Genomic DNA, 21,285 nt, shown 5'->3' with positions numbered 1-21,285 from the left:
TATTAAAATATTATCCTTCAATGGTCTGGAGAAGGGTGAAACAGGAACTAAAATGTGGATGTGTAGCTGGAAACCACAATGACTCCCAGTGGATTCAGCTCTATACGACCTCAGTCATAAATAATGGATCCCTCCACCAAACCATCCACAGATGAAAATGAGTCTGACTGCATTTGTTAGGCTGCTGCCTGTGAATTTCAAGTCATCTGAGGGTAAATATCTCTTTGACTTTAATGAGTGTGCGATGAAGGAAGGAAAGGATTGTGGGGAGAAGACATCAAAAGAAAAGGAGAGAAGAAAGTCAGGGCTAAATCGTGTATATTTCGAAATTGCAATTTTAACTGTAACTTACATCAGTGGTTCCCACCTTTTTGCCTTTTTACCCCTGAAATTTAAGCAGTTGCTACTTGCAACCCCTCATCACACGTTGCATATGTCAGTGAATGGTGAGCAGTTATGATCACTGGAATTATTTTTGGGGGTCAGAATAGTTAAACTATCTGGTATTCTACAAGAAAAAAAACAAAGAATGAAGAAAATAAAATAAAAAAACAATTCATATTATTTTGTTTCTTTCTCAAGATTGGCCGGCATGTTCAGTACCAAACCTGACAGGAAAAACCCAGGCAAGGAAGTCTGAAAATCACTTACTCACTTTTGAAAACCCTACTTTTCTCCCCTTTATTGTTTCTGGTTTATTTCATTATCAAAGTCTCACCACTCAGTTCATTTCGTCAAGCTCGACTCACGTCACCTTCAGGTAGCTTTCTAGGTCGGTCATTGTCCAGTTTAAATGACAGACATCAGGAGGACATACTTATTGGAATATCCCAGTTACACTGGGATACACAGTTAAATCCTCAGAACTGAGGATTGAACTGTATTAACTGTGGTGGATTTCCAGCCACTAGGAGGCAGTATAACTCCTCCACAAACTGACAGACACACAGCTCTGAAATGTTATCACTGTATAAAGTTGTTTCAACTATCATGTTAGCAAACCGTTGCCTAATTGCTAACTTTTGCTTTACAGTCAGAGCAGCCTGCTATGGCGTACACTGACTACAAGTGGCCTTTTTACATTACATGTTGTCATTTGATTCATTTTTAATATAGAAAATATAAATGAGTGGTGTTTAAACTGCAAATGAAACTGCATTTGGATTCTGATTCTGATGCATGTCCTGTTGAAACAAAACACCGGGGTGTTGGAGAGAGAAAGGCATGTTGATTAGATGTGAGGAGGTGAAGTCTGTGATGCTTTAATTGAAATCCTATGCCATCCTTCATTATAGCTAACTGACTGTAGTCTGACAATGACAATAATCTGATCTGGGCTGCCAGAAAATATACATTCAATACAACAATTAGACATTTTTCAGACACACACAACACGTGAAAAGAAAGAGCCAACATCTCTTCCTCATCTTCTGGGAGAGCAGAGTAGGAGAGATGGCAGCAGCAGATCGTGACCAGTAACTCTTTGCACTTGGAAAAAAAACTCCACACCTCTCCTCCTCCTCCTCCTCATTTTCTTTCCTTTCCTCACCTTCTCTCTCGTTTCTCTCTTTCTGCCTCCGTCACCAGGCAACTAGTCTTTCCTCCTTCCCTCTGCTTTATCTCTTTCTCTCATATCTTTGACACTCCCCCTTTTCTCATGCATTACTCCTCCCTCCATCCCTGCTTCTGCACTATATGAAGGGTTTTTGTTTCTGCTCAGAAAGACTTGAGCAAAAAGCAGTTACATCGTATTCTTTTCTCAACTATCAACATTTAAAATCTCAAGCGTTTGCATCTTAAACTGTGCTGGCTTATGAAATTTAGAAAATGCCTGTAAAACCAGCAATTACATCACTAAAACCCTTTTCAGTCATGGAATGTGTAACATTGTTGGCTTCATCTATTTGTGGGAACCAAGACTGCAGTCTTGGTTCCCACAAATAGAGGCTGGCTCCAAAAGCAAGTCAATCCCCATAGACCCCCATGTTAAAATGCCCAACTTTACAGCAGAAATAAACGTGTTTACAGCATGATACAAAGCACGGTTTTGGTCTCTAGAGCTAATTTCCCCATTCATGACAACTGTACAGGGGTGAATTTTTATATAACTCACCCATTTAAATTTTTATCAAGGTTTAAAGTTATGCATAATTAAGGGTGTGGCTGCTTTGAATGACAGGTGGGTGCCTTCAACAGGCAAGTCACTACCACAGCAACACTGGTTAGGTAACGTAACCATGGTGTAATCCCAGATTCACAGAATATAGGCGTAGCCATAACTTTCGCTATTTCAGTGTTTTTTCAGTTCATAAAAGTCAATTCTAACATTTTGGTTGCCTAAAAGAGTCTTGTTCAGCATTTGTTTGTACTAAAAGACCCTCTAACGAGTCGGATGTTTAGCTTTTTCCAGTAAGTGCATTTTGTTGTAATGGGTTTAAACCTGTTTTTCGCTAGAGAAAATCAGCATTAGCATTATCACAGTTAACCATAGACTGTAAATGCACCATAATAACCAAGCTAGCAGATAGCGTCTTGCCTTAGGGTCAACTTCACCCTTTCATTCAAATATGGTCACTTCTGGCTCCAAAAATCCAAGATGGCAACGGTCAAAATGCAAACTTGAGGATTCAAAATGGGAGTCCACAAACCAATGGGTGATGTCACATCTGCTGCATCCATTATTTTTTACAGTCTATGGTAGGAACCCTGTTTCCAAAAAATATATAACTAATTTGCATTACCAAATGCATTTTGTAGCATAACAAGACTCAGGATTAGATTTATTTTATTAATATAATGAGGAAACATTTAACTTATCTAATTAACATTTTTATGTTTCTGTTGAGGCAACTCCAGGGTTTTGACCAGGAGAGTTGTTAGCAGAGGTGATAAGTGCTGTATTGGGTGAAACATGTCCAGCTGGTGAGTAAACAACAAATAAATTAACTAACACACTAACTTCAGCTTAGTAACCAGCAGCACAACTTTTGCTCCTCTTATCGAGCAAAAGTGATTGATCAATCATTGTTACCTGCTGAGCGGAATTAGACAAATCCTGACTCATCTTATGTTGTGATCAATTTAGTTACTAGATGACAGTCTGATTAATCGCCTCAATCATTTAATTCTTGTCCTGTGTGAATTAGTGCTCTGCTCATTTTTCCTGAACCTTAAAGGACAAGGTTGGCATTTTTGTATATTAATTCTTAAAAACAAATCTCATGTGCAGAGCCAAACCAACAATGAATTGATCCTACTTACAAGTATTGTGTGTGTATCCAAAGCATGCTATATTCCTACGTTGTTGATCAAAAACTATGAAAAACACATCAGTGAGGTACACCACTGCACTGGGTGACATGTTCCTTTGCCACAAAGAGTTGTGGTTTAGTTTTTTTGGAAACGGCTCCAAAGACTAATAACAGAAGAGTAGTTCTCTGAAGAGTACTTCCATGTAATGCAGACTCTTGTGACGCTTAACTGCGCTTGAGGATCGCTGTTCCATTTACAGATCTTTGCTAGCTTGTTGTGCTACATATCACAACCTCTTGAGTTTGTACTAAAGTTCTTTGAGAAATTCGCAATGTAGTACAAAGTCAAGAGGTTATGATATGCAGCACAACAAGCTATATGACTGAAACATATTTTTTCACAGATGAGCAAAAATAACAAAAGAACTAAACCATTGGTTGCCCCAATATCCTAATGATTAAGGCATATACCACATAACAGCAAAGTCCGATTCCAGCAAGGGACCATTGTCACATGTCATACCCCTGTATATGTCACCTTGTGTCCTGTCACTCTCTACACTGTCATCTGTCAAATAAAGGCAGAACACCAAAAAAAAAAAGAACTGCACTCCTTGAAAAGCTGTCATTTCATGACATGACATATTTAATAAATAGAGCTATGGACTGTCAGTACCATATGCCTCAATTCAAGTAGAGCATGGGCATCCAGTTTAATGATTGGTTTCAGCACAGACAGAAATTCTACTCACTGATTCATCCCAATTCTCCTCCCATCTGGAGGAGAAATACTGAATCCTTGTTAAAAAAAAAAAAAAAAGAAAAAAAAGTAATGGATATAAAAACTCTGGATTAAGCCTTTTACCACATTTTTCAGTGGTAGAATGTAAATTCTCCCACGGTTGCTTAAATCCCCAAGTTCCCAGAAAAATACTTGGTCATGGCCTCAGTGTCCATAGCTCCAGTCCTGGTCACATTGGATAGAATTTAACTAAATGTGATCAATCACTTAATCAAACCCTAATTGGCCTATGGAAAATAACTGAAATGGAACTAATGAGGCAAACAATGTTTATAAAGAGGACTTTTAAGACACATCAACCAATGGTGACATAATAGAAAAATTACATACATTATTACAAACAAAATAACTGGCAGCCATCATTTTTTCAGGTTTGAGAGCTCTGTGTCCTTTTAACCCCTTTAAAGAAAGCAGAAGCAGAGAGTCAAACAAAACCACTCACATCTGCTGCTTGACTACAGGGACGCTACATGAGGTACACCAGTGATGCTAAATTATTGACAAAAACAAATTACTGTGCAGTAAATTGAAGCTATAAATCTTTCAAAGGCTGCATTTTTTAGTATGTGTGACCTTAAATTTTCTTCATTCAAGTTTGATGTAGTTTGTTTTGTGTTGTGTGTTTTTTGTTGTTTACAGTTCATGTTTTTTTACAGTCCACAGGTGTGTGTGTGTGTGTGTGTGTGTGTGTGTGTGTGTGTGTGTGTGTGTGTTGAGGGGGGTGTTTACATAATTTATAATAATTTCATTTCTAATGAAATACACTGTTTACAAGCTATTGTTTTATTAAGTTTGTCATCTTTGAAAATAGGACCTGGCAATGTGCTTGAAATTACCAAGATAATAATAAAGATATTTTCTGATACCTACATATAGGACAATATGACAAATATATGCAAAATCACAATACTGCTCAAAGCAATGAACTGTATTTCAAATGTCTAATTCTATTTTTAAAAATGAATGATGGCCGCTACATCATTATCTGATTTTTTTATTCCTGTTGGTGTCCATATCTGCCCCAAAAATCCATCTTTGTATGCTTTATAATTTGTTTCATAGTTCATGTTTCATTTCTTGAACTTGCATCCCATGTGTACTACAATCTTCAAAAACACACCTGTCACATAACTTGTAGGAAAATCATATGATGCCCTGCTACAATGTTTTGGACATCAGTTTGCTGGAATGCAAACTTGCAGTAAACACAGATAGAGGACACTCTGTTGTTTCTGTAACAGAACAATGTCCCTGCAACTTCATTACTGATTTTCTGTGCCACACACACACACACATCCACAAACACAGTCTCATACACACACCCTGGATCACATACCCCATAGAGGAGGAGATCCAACACTTGAGACAAAAACAAAACTCCCACTCACTCACACACACACACACACACACACACACACACAAACTGAGCACTTCCCATTGGGGCAAAAAACATCCAGTGTTGCTGGTTACATTCATTATTAATAAGCTGCAATTAGATTCTAATCCGCTGCTGCTTTTTACAGCATAGACACAGTTTGATTACCAGACAAATAAAACACTTCCTCAGAACGTTCCCATATACATAAAATATGCTCAGTACACACAATTTTGGTCACCACAGTAATCTATCAGAGTAGTAATAAGATGCCGGTCAAAATTTCCCAAAGCACAAAGTGGTGTCTAAATCAGCATTTTTTTGGTGCAACCAACTGGGTAAGAGAAAGAAAAGCAGAAATCAAATGCAAATCCCCAAATGTAATGTTTGATACTTTTATTTAACATGTAAATTATTAATCATTTAACAGAATCCGTCCACTAGTTTATAAACAGACTATATTTTTGCCGTTATAGTGATCACACGATGCTCGTAAGGAAGGATGGTGGGTCACACTTGGTAGGGAATTGAACCTCACACACTGGTAATGTTAGTGCCTTCCTCTAGGGAATTTATCTTTAAACCCTACTGATGTTAATACATTGTTTTATGGAAGTGAACCTCTAACCCTGGCAGTGTTAGCTCCTAGGAAACTGAAGTTCAAACCCTAGTTAGTGTCTTGCTTGACAGAACTTTACTTCCAACCCTGGCAGTGTTAGTGTGTTGCTGTAGGGAACTTTACTTCCAGCTGTGGCAGTGTTCGTGCTTTACTCTAGGGAACTGAACTTCCAAAGCTCATACTGTGGGTCCCTTGCTTTATCGAGATGAACTTCCAGTGTTAGTGCTTTGCTCTGGGGAACTAGACTTCCAAACCTGCTGGTGTTAATGCCTTGATTTAGAGAACTGAACTTCCAAAACCTGGCAGTGTTTGTGCCTTCTTTTAGGGAACTGTACTTCCAGCCTTGCTCTGGGGAATTGATCTTCCGACCTTGGCAGTGATAGGATCTCGCTGTGCTGAATCTCTTATGTGTAAATTATGCACATCAGAGAAATAAAAACAGACTACTGTCTTGAGAATAGGGCTGGATATCATTCAAAAAAGTTTTGATACCAGTATCGGTACAATACTTTTTTCGATACCAATTTTATGAATCCATTTTAACAAAAAGAAAATTACATTATAGTACAAATCTTAAGTTTTATTTCTCAGCTCTGTGGCATTTTTCCACAGTGGAGAATTGTGATAGAGATTTTTCACAGTTTTCTGATATTTTTAAGGCCAAACAATTAATTGATCAATCAAAAATAAAGTCTGTAGATTAATCCATCATACTAATGAGCACTTGCATCTCATTTTTTTCCTAAAAAGTTTTAGTTATTGGCTAAGGAGAAAGACAAGTGGGCCTCAGTTGCAAAAAGTCAATTCTTGGATAGTCTTACATTTTGTGCTCATTTTCTTCCATTAGGCTCATTTGGATATGAGGTAAAAGAACATGAATTATATTCTGCAGCAATGTCCCTCTGAAGTGCTAAAACAGACATCTTTTCCTCCCACAGCATGGCAAGGAAAAGGGAAAAAACAAGGATGGTACAAAATCACAAAATGTCAAGGCAGCACTTTAATAGAGGATCACTCTGCCCCCCTGCCAAACTCCTGCCTGTCAAATTAGAGAGGGCTGTAATGATTTTTTTTTTTTTTTTAACTGAGCAGATCAAAATGTCAAGACAGAGGACATACAACTTAGGGGAGGGGATAACGTATCCTGGGATAGCAGCAAATAAAATGTCTTCTACATGAAAGATAAAACGAAGCACAGAGGTAGAATGAGTGAAAGATGAGAGAAAGAGACAAACGAGTACAGATTGTGTTTAGTCTCATGGTGCATTCTTGGCAGTGACGTATAGACCTCATTGCTTTTCAGTTTATTAATTCATGGTTAGATTATCCAAAACTGATCTCGGCTCTGTGGCTCCTTGGTTGATCTGATCTTTTCTTCTTCACTATCAAGTCGCAGCCTATGAGCCGGGCTGTGACATTAGTTACAAGGATTATTATGCAACATGTTTTTTCTGCTCATGTGTTGCATTTACATCACTAGATTATGCTTAAGCCTTATCTTTTTTTTTTGATAATTACCAACACATTGTAAAACTGATATTGAAAACTGAAAACTAGAAACCAGACCATTAAATTTGGTACTATCATCAAATATCAGCTTATCACAGACGCTGTATATCACTATCACACAATGTCCCCAATTAACCAACAAGATTAAAGTTTGTATCTATCATCTGCATTCTATGAATACTTTGAATGCAGCATCATCATGAGGAAAACGCTCTCTCTGTGGTTTCTCCTTCAGTCTGGAGTGAGACCAGGTTGCATATTTTCAGCAGTATTCTTCCTCCTCACTGTCGACAAGATCAAACCACAGATATAAAACCATTCAGTGGACCTTCAGTGGACGCTTTACAGGCACCTGAAGATTTGGACTTCCTTGCCATCTTTGCCACCATTTACAACATACAAGCTGGTAGGAGACCAAAACTGGTAAGAAAAGAATTGAAGCATTCCACAATGGACTCATGAGAAGGCCATGTGGCATCTTCTGGCCTAACAAGATCACAAATAAGGATGCAAAATATATCCTTGATTTGCAATGACGGTAAATATATCCTTTATCATTGGCCGATAAATAAGAAAATTAATTTAGTGTTATTGTTCCAATAATAGAATTTCAGCTGATAACTACGTCTGATAATGGGAGCCTTTTTACATTGGATGCAGACTAGAGACGCCACTCTGAATTATATAAGGTCAGGTCTTTTGTCAGTACTGAGGGGGACAGACAGAAGCAGAGCAGAGGATGTGGTTTTAGTGTAGTTTATGCTACTGCGTACAGTCACGCCTCACTGCATTTCCCTCCTCTCCTCTGCTCTCTGTGCCAGTCAGTGCCTGTGTTTGTACTCCGCCATACACACACACAAACACGCATACACACACAGCGTGCAAAATGAATTTTTTTTGTCCACCGGCCAAATGGCTAGTGAATGTTCAAATTTTACCAACCACTCTATAGATTGCCATTGTTTTTTGGCTGATGAGTGAAGCAAAATCGACCAGCCGCTTGCATCTTTTACCAGTATTTGGCTGGTGGCTGGTGCTAATTTTGTGCCCTGTGCACACATGCACACGCGCACGAACACCCACACACACAAGATCGTGCAGCTATCCTTGTTAGGACATTGCATTGACTTCCGTTCATTGTCAACAGCCTAACCCTAACCCTAACCTTAACGATTCTATATGTAGGAATCAGAAATCTCCTCTCATTAGTGACATCTGTGGCTGTTAAATAAGCTACAGTCAACATCCTCGTGCTTGTGCACACATGCTCACAGACACACACACAGAGGCTCCTGCTTGGTTGTGGCCGCTGGCCAGTGAAAGCCGATCTGCACCACCCAACTCACACAAATATGCGTTGCTCAACCACCCGACCTGCAGACTGCCAACTTTTTTTGTTTTAGTGTGAAATGTGTGCTTATTATGACTTTTGGACTGCCAACAGGAAAAACAAACGGGGTAAGTTATGTTCTGCTATCGCTCTGGAGCTTGTTTTCTGCTCCTTTGTTGAGGAAATAATGTTGTTTTAGTTGTGTGTCTTTGGGAGCTGGCAACACGTCATTGCGGGGGTGTTTTGTTGTGAAATGTGTAGTGGTTGACGGAGGTAGCAGGCTGGCTTGTTAGCTGGAGAACTAATATCTGCAGGGTGTGTCTTATCGGATAGCACCCTTTTTGTTGTGTTGTTGTGTCATTATGCCGGTTGTTTGCTGATGTTAGCGGGAGAGAGGCGAGGCACTCGGAGCGCGCAAAAACGTTACTTCTGTTGGTTTTTCGCAGAAAATCCGCCCCAGGTTCTTCACATAGAAGTCAGTCTACAGGCTGTTACTGACAATCGAGAAAGTCGGGGAAGGTCTCATTTTTTGTGTTACATTACAACCCGTTCACTCATTGGCAAATAATAAACCATTAATACATTTAAATTGCTTCACAATTCTACATATAGAACCTTTAACCAGGACCTCAGAAATGATGTTTTACCTTATTAGGAAGGGACTTTGGTCCCCATGAGGACCACTGGTGCCAACAAGGTTGGTGTTTATACCAGAAAAGGTTCCAATGAGGTAACAAAAATGTACACATACACATACACACACACACACTCAGCAGCAGACAGCAGCGTGGCTTCAGAGCAGAGAGGCCAAAGCAGAGAAAATGAAACTGACTTAAAGTGCAACAAAATCTGCTAGGTAGACAGTAAGAGCAATTTATCTAACACCCGCTGAACAAGCAGAACATTAACTTGCATAAACTTCCAGTCACTTCTCATTTACAGCCACACAGAGCTTTTTTTGCTAACAGAGAAGCTCTGAACGAGCTAAAAGTGAACACTAATTTCATGTAACAATTGAGTTTTATTAGCAGTGTATCTTACAGACCAACCAGCCACTCCTCTCTACCAGCAGTAGATAGTGAGTCTTTTCACACCAGCAGCAGAGGGAGGAAGACAGACAGCTGGGGGAGGATGAATGATGACAGCCGCAGGGCTGTTGAACACTTTATTGTTAAGGACCTGCACTTTTTTATCAACAGTGGAGTATAAAGGCATCAAGTAGCCATTAATTAGGTCATCAGTATGTTTAGCTAATTTAGTGGTTTTTGTATGTGGGTTTAGAATAAATAAGTGTATTCTATATTAAAGGATGGTGAATGGGCTAAATTTTGGTGTTGTATTAGAACACATTTTCTCTTCATATTTTTGTATGATGACTATCATCATTTCTCATATCTGTACTGGTCACAACAAACAGATAATTTTTGCTTATTGGCACAGAAATTCGGTACATTTCTAATCACAACCTTGGAATTATACAGAAAAAACAAAAGCAAGAACATCATGGCTGAAATAAGGCAGACGCAACTGCAATGGGTTGGACATGTGATTAAAATGGAAGTAGATCACACCCCAAAGGGATCCAAGCAAAAAAAAAACCTGGAAGACCTTAAATGACCTTGCTCTGAGCTGGGACAGACGAGCTAGCTTATATGAGCTTGATGAATTGTTCTGTTGTCAAGGATGGGGAACAACGGAGGGAGCTCATTGTGGTTTTATTTGTATATTTGTTAGGATCCCCATTAGCTGTGCACTAAAGCACAGCTAGTCTTCCTGGAGTCCACATTTAAAAACATACATTAAACATTACACCCAACACTACTGGCAAACTTAAAACATATATCAGAGAACATTAATATGTATGAGTAAATCTTACACTGCAAAAAACTACAGATCAGCATATGCATAGCATCCTACAAATATGTTGTTCCCAGGAGTTTCCTTATTTGCTTTCTAAACATTGATTTCTGTGTGTTAATTTAGTCAGTAACAGTGGTAAAGAATTCCAAGTTTTCATTGCTCTATATACTTCTGTGTGTCTTATGTCCCACAGGAGACAAAGAGTCAGTAACTAACAAGAAACTGAAAATGTAAAAGATATGTCTGAGGTATATTTTATATTCTGGTACCAATCCCTGAACAGAAAATTCTTGGTCAATATAGTGTTATCGTATGTTTTAATTCTCAAATATCAATATTGGCACCAGCCTTAATTATCATGTCATGCTTAACCCTTCAACAACCAACCACAACCAATGTACAGTTTTTGAATGTCAGACCATTGCAATGAATTTGGACATGGTGGCCTTTTTGAACGTGACCACAATGACACGTATCACATGTTCATAATCATGTAACTTTTCAAAGCACTAGCAGTGAAAGTTGTAAATTTTCCTAGTATCTAGCATAACAGCTGATGGCAAGAGCTTTAACAAGATTCATGGACCTCAGGAAGAGTAGCTGTTGCCAACTAATAGGCATCCAACAAATTAAATATTGAACTTATTTTGCCTCATTATAAGCAGCAATTAAGTGTTAAGTGAATGCTTAACAATTTTACAATGTAAGTTTGTTGATTCACCTGACCTGTGAACCAATCAAAAACTTGTGAAGAAAACAAAGGTGAGAATTAGCTGACATACTAAAAGTTTCTCATGTAATTATGACTAATGTCTCATTGCTTCCCACTGGCACAAATGAAAACTCAAAATGTGGCTTTCATGGAAATGGAATGATTGAGAGAAAAAAAGCATCTCAGAAGTTAATTTGAAAACCTGTTTAATTTGGCTCAGACATGAAAACAGTCAAAAAGGTAACAATAAATGGGGGAAACATTGATTAAACCATATTCATTTTTTAAAAACAATTGACTTTGTTCAAATGACTCATGTTATCCTGTTATTTATCTGTTCTTCCTGTTTTGTGATTTGATGTTGGCACAACAGCAAAAGGGCTGAAGAAACAGGCTCTATCTATCTTACAGATCCCTCAGACAACAGTGTGCCTCTGTTGTATATAAATCAACATAGTCTTTAGCCTCCATCATTAAAACACAGCACAGAGTTCCCTATCATGAGAAGCTGTAATCCCGGTATTTATGAGTAGGGATAAAAGTGTCAGTTTAGAGGAGAGAATATACTGCTGATTTACTGTCCAGAAGAACCTTGTTCATTATTGATCCCTCTTTGCTTTCAAAAGCATCTCCTACAGTCATCCCCAGATTTCCTGCTCTTATTTTTTCAAACTGTTCATTTCTCATTCGCAGCGTCTGTCTCGCTCTGCAGTGTGGTAGACTTTATTATTTTAACATATAGTAGGAACACATTGGAATACAGCTAGACCGATAAATCAAACAGGGCATGTGTGCATGTTTCAGCCAATAAGTAACAATAGGTAGTAAGTTGCAGTAGAAATAAATCAAAGATATGTCTGTGCTAATTTAGAAATACTGTCTGCATTGTCCACCAGAGAGTGCTGACATGTTTATTTTATTTTTATTAACTGTAAAATGTCATTATCTAGCTCAAAAATCCAATATCCAATATGTCAGTGTCTTTCTTATCTGCCACTACTAAGGTTAAGTTTAGCTAAAGGCAGGGACACACATGACCACTGTTGAGCCAGTTATGAATATAATTCTGGCGTGATGCCGACAGCCGGCAGATAAAATCATGTAGTATGAGATATGTAAAGATTCCATCGTCTTCAGATCCAGTTTCTGCCAGTTGTCTCCTTTTTTTTAAAAAATATTTTATATTTGGGACTTACATTGGCGAGCAATGACGTCATTTGTGTGACACCCAAGGATGATGTACCAGTTAATAAATAAAAGAGAGAGGGGAAGGTTTGTAGTGTGAGAGTGCTCAGGAGAAATGAAAAGGAGTAAAAGCTGACCAAGCTGTAAAAAGATTGAATTTCTCTACAACATAAAGATCACAGATCTACACAAAGTGTTTCTTTTTTTTTTTACAGTCTTTTTTTTTTTTAAAAAGTTCACTCACCTCCAATTCCATCTGTAGGCTCTACAGTACACATTACCCATGCCTCTCCATCCACAATCTAACCTAAACCTTTCTTTGCTTTTTCAGTGCAAATTTCCCTGCATATAAACAGTACAAGCAGCTGGTTGCTGTTTGTTTTGGTACAAGGACACTTGACAATTGCTGTTCTTGCTGAATTTGCAGGGTTGTCTACTGCCAGAACTCCAGTTGTTACTGACAAGTCACTCAGTCTGTTGTCTATTGTAATTACTCAGTCATAATGTTTATGCCCATTCTGGTTGTGAAAGACCCAAAAATCTGTGCAAGTATGTGGAAACCATGTTTGTGTGTGGTTTGTCCAGGTTTAACCTAGCCTTAAAGTTTGTCCCAAGCTTGTGCAACAAAACTACTTGGTTATGGTTAAGGAAAAATCGTGGACATGGTTAAAAGAAACCACTGGTGACTGTTGGTAGACAAGAGCTGAACATCAGTCTCCTGTTACAACAATGTCAAAGTAGTCGTACTTTTCAAATAAATCAAGAATGAGAACTAACACACAATTTGTTCAAATTAATTTGAACACAACTCACATAGTTTAATATTAAACTACATTGTAGAATTGACAAGCTAGCAGCTAATTCCTTCTTTGCACCTGAGAGACAGTAATTATTCACACAACCACAAGAGGTCGCTTCAGTAACATCGCTTGATTTATGTATGTTTGCATTTGAACAAACATACAAAGTTTTCCTTCTTCTAATGAGGACAGTCTTTTCTGGTTCCTCTGCTACAGTAAGTTGTTCGAGCTCAATTTGTTCAACAGTTGGATACTTTGTGTTTGATTCTTGACTATGTGTTAGACTAGAATCTGTGTGTGTGTGTGTATGATTGTCTGTCTTTGTCATCTCAAGGCTTTAAAATCCTCTCTCTGCCTCACCACTTCTACTGTTTATCCAGCTGTAAATTATACAGACTGACTGGCTGAACTGAGCGACACACTTGTGATCAAATCATTAACCCGAATGTGTCACAGCAACTACATCCTTGAACTAAAGGACAACTACAAACACTACAGAGAGCTTAAAGCAATACACTTGATTGTACTGGTTATAAATTTGACTGCCACTATTAACTATTAATTTTCATATGGTCATGATAAGTTAACAGTGTCAACACTGATGTTTTTAAAATTCATTATTTTGTTGTATTTTAACAGTAAGTTAAAATTATCCATCCAATTGACAGAGATGCTGGAATCAAAAACGACTAAGTTAAATAATAAAATAATACATAATCTAAATAGTCATTGATTACTTTAAACTAACTGCATCAGTAGTACACACAGCATAATGTGTTGACAATTGTCAGACATGATAATATAAGGAGCACAGTGTGTTGTATTTGAGCCAGTCAAAATTTTGTGAAACTGTTGTAAAAAAAAAAAAGCCTTTGGGTTCTGTCAGTCAATACAGAGAAGAGCGAAGTTTCATGGAGATTCAGTTCAAATAATCACCTGCCATCGATGGATCTGACACATGCCCAGCTGTAACAGGTGATCACTCATCCACAGTACAACAGGTGACAGGTTATTTCAATTGTCAATTAATTAGACAGAGAAGATGAGGGATGCATGGTGTCAACTGTCAGAAAATGTGGTTTGAGTGTAGCACCAGGTAGCATAACTAGGTGGTGCCTCTGTCTGGTTAATGAGATGGAGTTACAGGTGTGAGTGGAATAAACAAGTGCTCCTCTTCCAATGTCCTCAGAAATAAAAGCCAGCTAACTCTCCAGGCTGAGTAATCACTTGGTACGTGTCTGTGACTCCATCAATATAAAGTAAGAGTCTGAAAATTCCCACTGAGTTTTCTGGTGGCTGTGCAATTTAGCTGGCTAGTCCACAGGCTCATGCTAATGCCAAACCAAAGACTGTATATAATGATGGATGTAGCGAGGTGTGACATCACCCATTGGTTTGTATTGGAGCCAGTTTAAAACCCAGAGTTGCAGCTTATGGTTGGCGCTTTTCACGCTCTGGAAACACGCCCTGCTACCTCAGACCCAATGTAACGCTAGCTTACTGGGAACACCGAGCGCTGCACCCTAACGGCTAACATTAGCTGCCTGAGCTAAATTATGCTAACAGGGCAAGTACCATAAGTAACATTAAACTTGCTGAAATATTGCAGCAATAGTCTGAGTAGACTCAGTGCGAGTCCTGAAGCCGAGGAGAACAACAGGTGAGCCAACTGTCAATCACCACTGTCAAAGCCTCCTATAAGTCTTCAAATCTTATTAACAGAGCACTAATTTCCAAAATGACCACCAGCACACAAATTAGAGGGTATGAATAAAGCGGCTTAGACCATAATGACTCATTGAAAAAAATGACTGACTTAGTATTTCTGGAAAGAAGTTGATGCTTTTTGAATAGGGGTCAACTAGAGCCAGGGATTCTTTGGAGCCAGCATCTAGTGGCACTTTAAAGTACTTCTGCATTGGCTTCAACCTCATGCTGTGGTAGTTGTCACTTATGCCAAACTAGCAGTTTCAACAAAAGCAGCTCATTCAGCTGGAGAGCTGCCCTTCAGACAGAGCCCTACTGTAGTAATGGTAGTAACCGTGGGACAACTTTGGGGGATTATTTAGCTTGAAAAATGACTTCAACAATTAATCAATTATGTAAATTGCCAGATGTAATATATAATTACCGTCTGTGTACTAAGCAGGATCCATCTTAGCTTACTTTGAAGACATTTTTGGCATTTCATAAACATCCTGAACTATACATGTTTCCAGATCATGCAATGACTTGTGAATGACTTGGTGTAAATCTGTGTAGCCCTTCACTTAGCATTGAATATTCTTAACATGACATGTCTGGTGTTTCTTATGCTAGAGCAGCATGATTGTCATTGTTTGAAATTCTAAAATAAAAATAAAAGTTTTTGAGGTGGCTCCGAGCATCTGAAGTGGGCAAACCGCTTGGTGCAGAATGAATTTATAGTAAATGTTTTTTGTTGCCACAAGATAATATCTTGGGCAGACAACATCATATTTTGTTTGCACATGATTGAAAAATACAATTTTACAAGACTCTGGAGGATCTGTATTATGGGGTATAAAAAGCAGGTGACAGTCAGGGCAAGACAACCAACAAAGGTGTGAGTTTATATTGACCAGCATTTATTCATTCCAGCTCAGATTCACAAATTAGCTCAGTGGGGAAAAAAAGTTCTTTGGCTCCAACTGACTATAAAGCTTTAACTCAACCAACCTGATTATTTCTGCCAAGAAACCTTTCTATCACTATGGATTAATTCTGCCAGCATACAATCCTCTCAGGAAAAGCACACACACCACGCTTGACTTGGAGAGGTGTGTAACTGCAGTCAGGTCCTCTATCAGATGGAAATCTTATCTATTCATTAATCATCTTAGGAAGGCTGAATCCTGCTGTTTCTGGTCAATACACTGTAGGTGAGCAGCAGGGGGAGGAGAGAGAGAGACAGAGAAAGACAGTGAGCAAGAAGAAAAGGGCACGCTGGTTATAGGGAGGCCGTCCCAGAGCCAAAAGGTCACAGAGAAGCATCACAGCAAAACACCTAACATGAATTCTCTGAGCTGTAATTCTCTCTGGATAAACCTCAACTACTGAAAGAAATACTATGACTGGATTTTCAAACATTACCATGGAAACGCACCTCATGGAGACTAAATGACAATGGCATGAAAGGTCTACAGGGCTGAACATGTAGAGTCCTCTGTGGGAAGATGAAGTGACAGACGGAGAAATGTGAATCACCACTAAGGCATTGTTTCCCAACCTGGGGGTCAGAAGATAAACCTGAGGGGTAACAAGTTCAGAAAAAAACATTTCTGCTGCACTAAATTATTATTCATCAAGACCATGCTTGTCTACTGTGAAAGACTGAATAATTTTACCACTTCAGGACTGTTTTAATGAAACAGTCTGGGATGGAAAAATCCCTCCTTGGTTGAACCGCTCACAGCTTCACAGACATGAAATACGTTACATCACTGGCTTCATCTATTAGTTAAAGTGATGGCTTTTTCAGATGTAGGTTACTTAACATTAAAAGATAGGTTCACAATTTTTCAAAGTCTGTCTTATAACAACAGTCAGCTACCCTTATGAACATTAGAGGTTTTTCTTGCTGTAATCATTCTTTCTGTTCATACTGACCATTAAGAGATCCCATTCTAATGAGCCTTAAATTTAAGTGATGGAGGCCAAAATCCACAGTCATCTTTTTGAGCAAAAATGTATTAAAACGAAGCTAATATGAGCAGCAGTCAGCATTAGTCAAATGAAGTGTATATCTTCCAAAGTGACTGTCTTTTTAGTACAGAATTACCTCTTTATCTTTCCCTGGACAGTGTTTCCCTGTTGAGCTGCAGTGGAAGGATCATAACTAAACGAAGGAAGTTGGAACTAAAAAGTCTTTGTAAGATGTCTACTTGATTTGATTAATTTGGACACTGAAGCTTCATATCAGCTTAAGATAGATGTTTAAATACATTTTTGCACAGAAGGAGGACAGTGGATTTTGTCCCTCATCACTTACATTGTAAGTGCATTATGACAGGATCTTCTGATGATCAGTATGAACAGAAGGAAGAAAAACGTGTCAATGTTCATTTGGGCTCCTGATTATTGTTTTAAAACTTGAAAAATTGTGAACATATCCTTTAATGTACTTAACAGCTTTATTTAGACATGACAGGATGCTTACGGAAAGAGACAATGCTCATATGATAAGAATCAGAGAGAGAGACACTTTTTGTTTGTTTGTTCTCAGGCTGCATCACTGATAGATTTCAAAATTTGTTTTGCTGTTAAACTCTTAATCAGTGACCATCGTGAGTGTGTTTCTCTTGGTGAATCTAACAACACATTTTCACATCGGTTACATCATTTACATTTATAAAGTCTGACCGGAATGACAGGAGATGAAGTTGCTTTTCTCATTTAGGCCTCATTTCTATTTGCTCACCTGCTCATTTTTCATCAGTTGGCATGGATGACCTATTTGACATTATTTTGAAAAGTAGACCCTATGATGTGACACTGTACTGTATTCTGATATGAGAAGAGTGATTTCCTCAACACTTTCAAATTGGCTTTTTCCTACTTCATTAAACAGATTTTGAGCGTAAGAAATGATGATTGAAGTATTACATTCATTACAGCGATGAGGTAGGCGAAATGACATGCATTTCTCTCTCTCTCTCTCTCTCTGCATGTTTTACTTTGTGCAGCCTTCACGTTAATCTGACAGCATTCATTTCAGACTATTGCCATGTTGAAAGTGATATGGAAACGTTACCAGATCCGAGCTAGTAAGATTGCCTTGTGACATTTATATAAAAGTGAGCAGACATGAGAACAACATGTTAAGGGGTGCATGTCTGAAAGGGGCTTAAGAGTCACAAGTCCACATTTCTTTGCTTTTAACGAGACAAAAAGCTTGGAGAGCAGCACAGCTGAGAGGCTGATGTAAACAGTTCTCTATGGAAGAAGTTTGTATTTACAGTAAACCTGGCAGGACTTGAACGCAACATCAGGCAGAGCAGGAGAGTAGTAAACACTCGTCTGCTGCAGTCACGATTCCACTTTGAACGACAATGTGCAAATGTTGCTGATTAATTTATCTTTTTATGAAACTTTAATAAATGAATAGTGATTTGGAGAAAGCAGGGGCCTTCAGTGTATATTAACACCAGCAGAGATAATTACCCCACGAGCTGAATGTAATCTGTAATTTCCATTATGAGCCCATCAGTGATGAATCCACTTGGGTTGATACCAGAGACGTGAAACAATAAAGCTGCCAGCAGCTCAAGGGACACCGACTGCATTACCAAACCAATAAAGGCTGCTTCCACTAATTACCCCTGCTCCCTCCATCTTTGTTTACAAACTGATTTATGAGTCAACAAATACCTTGAGTCTGCCTATGGGATGCAGAGAGATACTCATTATTGTCACGGTGGCAGGGGAGCTTCTTGTGCATGTGTGTTTCTGAAATATCATCCCACATTCAGGGAAACAGGAAGTCACCTCACTGACCATTTTACAGTGAATTTAAAACAAGCAACCAGTGCAGAAAAGTCCTGGTATTTGATTTGTAACAGAAGATGAAAAATCGTGCACATTAGCAAATTACTCACCACGAATTGTGACTGCCACTAACTCTAGTTAAAGGAAAATTGACAGTTCGAGCACTTCAGGGCTTGGATGGACATCAAACTCCCCCGATGCAAGATCATCAGTGCAAGAGATGAACGGCTGTGTAAGGAAATAAATATCTGGTTCTTTGATTAAAAAGAAGGAGAAGATGTTAACTACATCTCCCAAGGTGCATTTTGCCAAGGAACATCCAGTCGCGCTCCAATAACAGCAAGTCGAAGCTAAGGATTACACTAGTTTACATCAGTTCATTTGTGGGTTCCGGATCAGTTAGGGATGAATTCAATAACCGTGGCCCCAAGTGTTTTGAATTTATGCCTCTGACAGGCTTCTTCTCCATAGCAACTGCAGCAGAGGCTCATGGGTATCATAGTAGAACCATCCGCAATGGCATACTGACAGAAAAATAGACTTCTCAGAAAGAAAGCCATAACATAAACCTGCAGAACCTGCATAAACCTGTTTGTACACTGAGGAACAAGCCTTGATTGAGTTTATATTGGTCACAATTTTTCACATGTAGCTCTTCTTACAAGAATTGAACATTTATTTTGTTGGTCGAAGTCATTTTTTCAGTGTCTTGCATTACAATTCTAACATTTAATCCAGACTATTAAAAAAACAGGAAATACTGTATAAATACATGACTAAAAGTATGTGGACACCAAAATAAAGTACATCCCTATACACTGTGTGTGTATGTGTGATTGTGGAACATGTCATTCCAAAACCACAGACATTAAGCTGCTGCTGTAACAGCTTCCATTCTTCTGGTTTCAGGCTTTCCATCTGATTTTAGCACCTGGCTGCAGGGACTTGCTCTCATTTAGCCTCAAGAGCATTAGAGGGGTCGGCTACTGACGAGTTGGATAAGAACTGGTTCACATCAGTGTTCCAGTTCATCCAAAAGTTGTTGGCTGGGGTCAGTCAAGATCTTCCATGATAAACTGGGAAAACCGTTTCCTTACAGAGCTGGCTTTGTGCACGGGGTCACTGTCATGTTCCCCAAACTGCAAAGTTGGAGACAAACTATGGAATATCACTGTATGCTGTAGCTTTAAGATTTCCCTTCATTGCACATCCCCAGAGCAAAAGTAGCCTAAACAAAAGTACATGAATAATATTTTGGTGTATGAGCCTCAGAAATTACATTCTATTAATGTTAATGGAATGCTTTACACTTAGTTTCTTATGAACTCCTGTGGATATCACACTGCAACTACAAACAAAATGTGCGCAAACCCTAGAGAGCCACATGCATGACAGATCACGTCCCCACACACACACACACACGCACACACACACTCACACACACACATACGCAGAGTAGGCAGTCATTTGCCTACAGAGCAGGGAAGCGCGGCGCTTTGCATGTGCAGCGGCTGATAAAGGACTGTGGGTTTGGAGGCTGCGGACACTTCTCTCCTCACTAGATCCTCCAGCAGCCCTGCGCCGGGCTATGACTCATAGCCTGCCGCTGCCTGCTTTCTACTGATGCTGGAAACGACAAATAACACGGAAACGCACCAATAAACAACAACCAACAAAACCCGCATCATCATCACACACTACCCGAGCCTAAAGGGATGCTCCTGAAACATCTCTTCCCTTTTTTTTCTCTGAGGCACTTACCTTTCTGTGACGTTATGGAAACAAACTCAGATCTTGCTCTCAGGTGTCTGCTGTTGCTGCTGCTGCTGCTGCTGCTGCCTGGCCAGTTGGTCTCCTCCTCCTCCTCCGAGACGTCGCATCTCTCCCACAGTCCCGATCGAGAGGAAAATCCGCGCAGAGATCAGCAGCCCTGCTCTGAGTTCAGCGCGGTGGCCCGGCGGGGTGTTTGCTGGGGTGCAGCCTGAGGAGGGCTCGACTGTACCTACGACAGAGAGTCTGATGGATGTCGCTCGGCTTCCTCGAGGGGTGGAGGTTTGACGCTCCCGCCGCCTTCACGTACTACTTGGAAACTCGGATTTCCCACTTTCCATGTGCTTCCTTTTATTATTATTTTTTAAGGCGTTTTACGACTTTACCATATGGCAGTAGGGTAGAGATGACAGGAAACAAGGAAGAGAGAGGTGCAACAATGTCCCATGCCAGACTCGAACGGTTTTTCTGATGATGTCATTTTCTAGAAGTAGTTTTATCACAAACAAATAATTTTATTCAGTGTTATTTTACAAGCAAACTACAAACTTTTTTCCCCGGCATGAA

General features: G+C 39.2%; 1 protein-coding gene across 1 annotated transcript in view; it reads right to left on the bottom strand.

Annotated features, from left to right (window-relative positions):
- rab27b (RAB27B, member RAS oncogene family) overlaps nucleotides 1-20,979 on the bottom strand; it is a 67,573-nt gene extending 46,594 nt beyond the window's left edge. The window contains exon 1 of the mRNA XM_067574067.1: nucleotides 20,710-20,979. The gene's annotated coding sequence lies outside the window, so the exon portion shown is untranslated. The remainder of the gene's footprint in view (nucleotides 1-20,709) is intronic.
- Nucleotides 20,980-21,285: the final 306 nt, after the last annotated feature.

This window comes from Thunnus thynnus, chromosome 19 (assembly GCF_963924715.1).
Source record: "Thunnus thynnus chromosome 19, fThuThy2.1, whole genome shotgun sequence".
NCBI classification, from domain to species: domain Eukaryota; kingdom Metazoa; phylum Chordata; class Actinopteri; order Scombriformes; family Scombridae; genus Thunnus; species Thunnus thynnus.
This window is presented reverse-complemented; position numbering and strand designations above follow the sequence as displayed.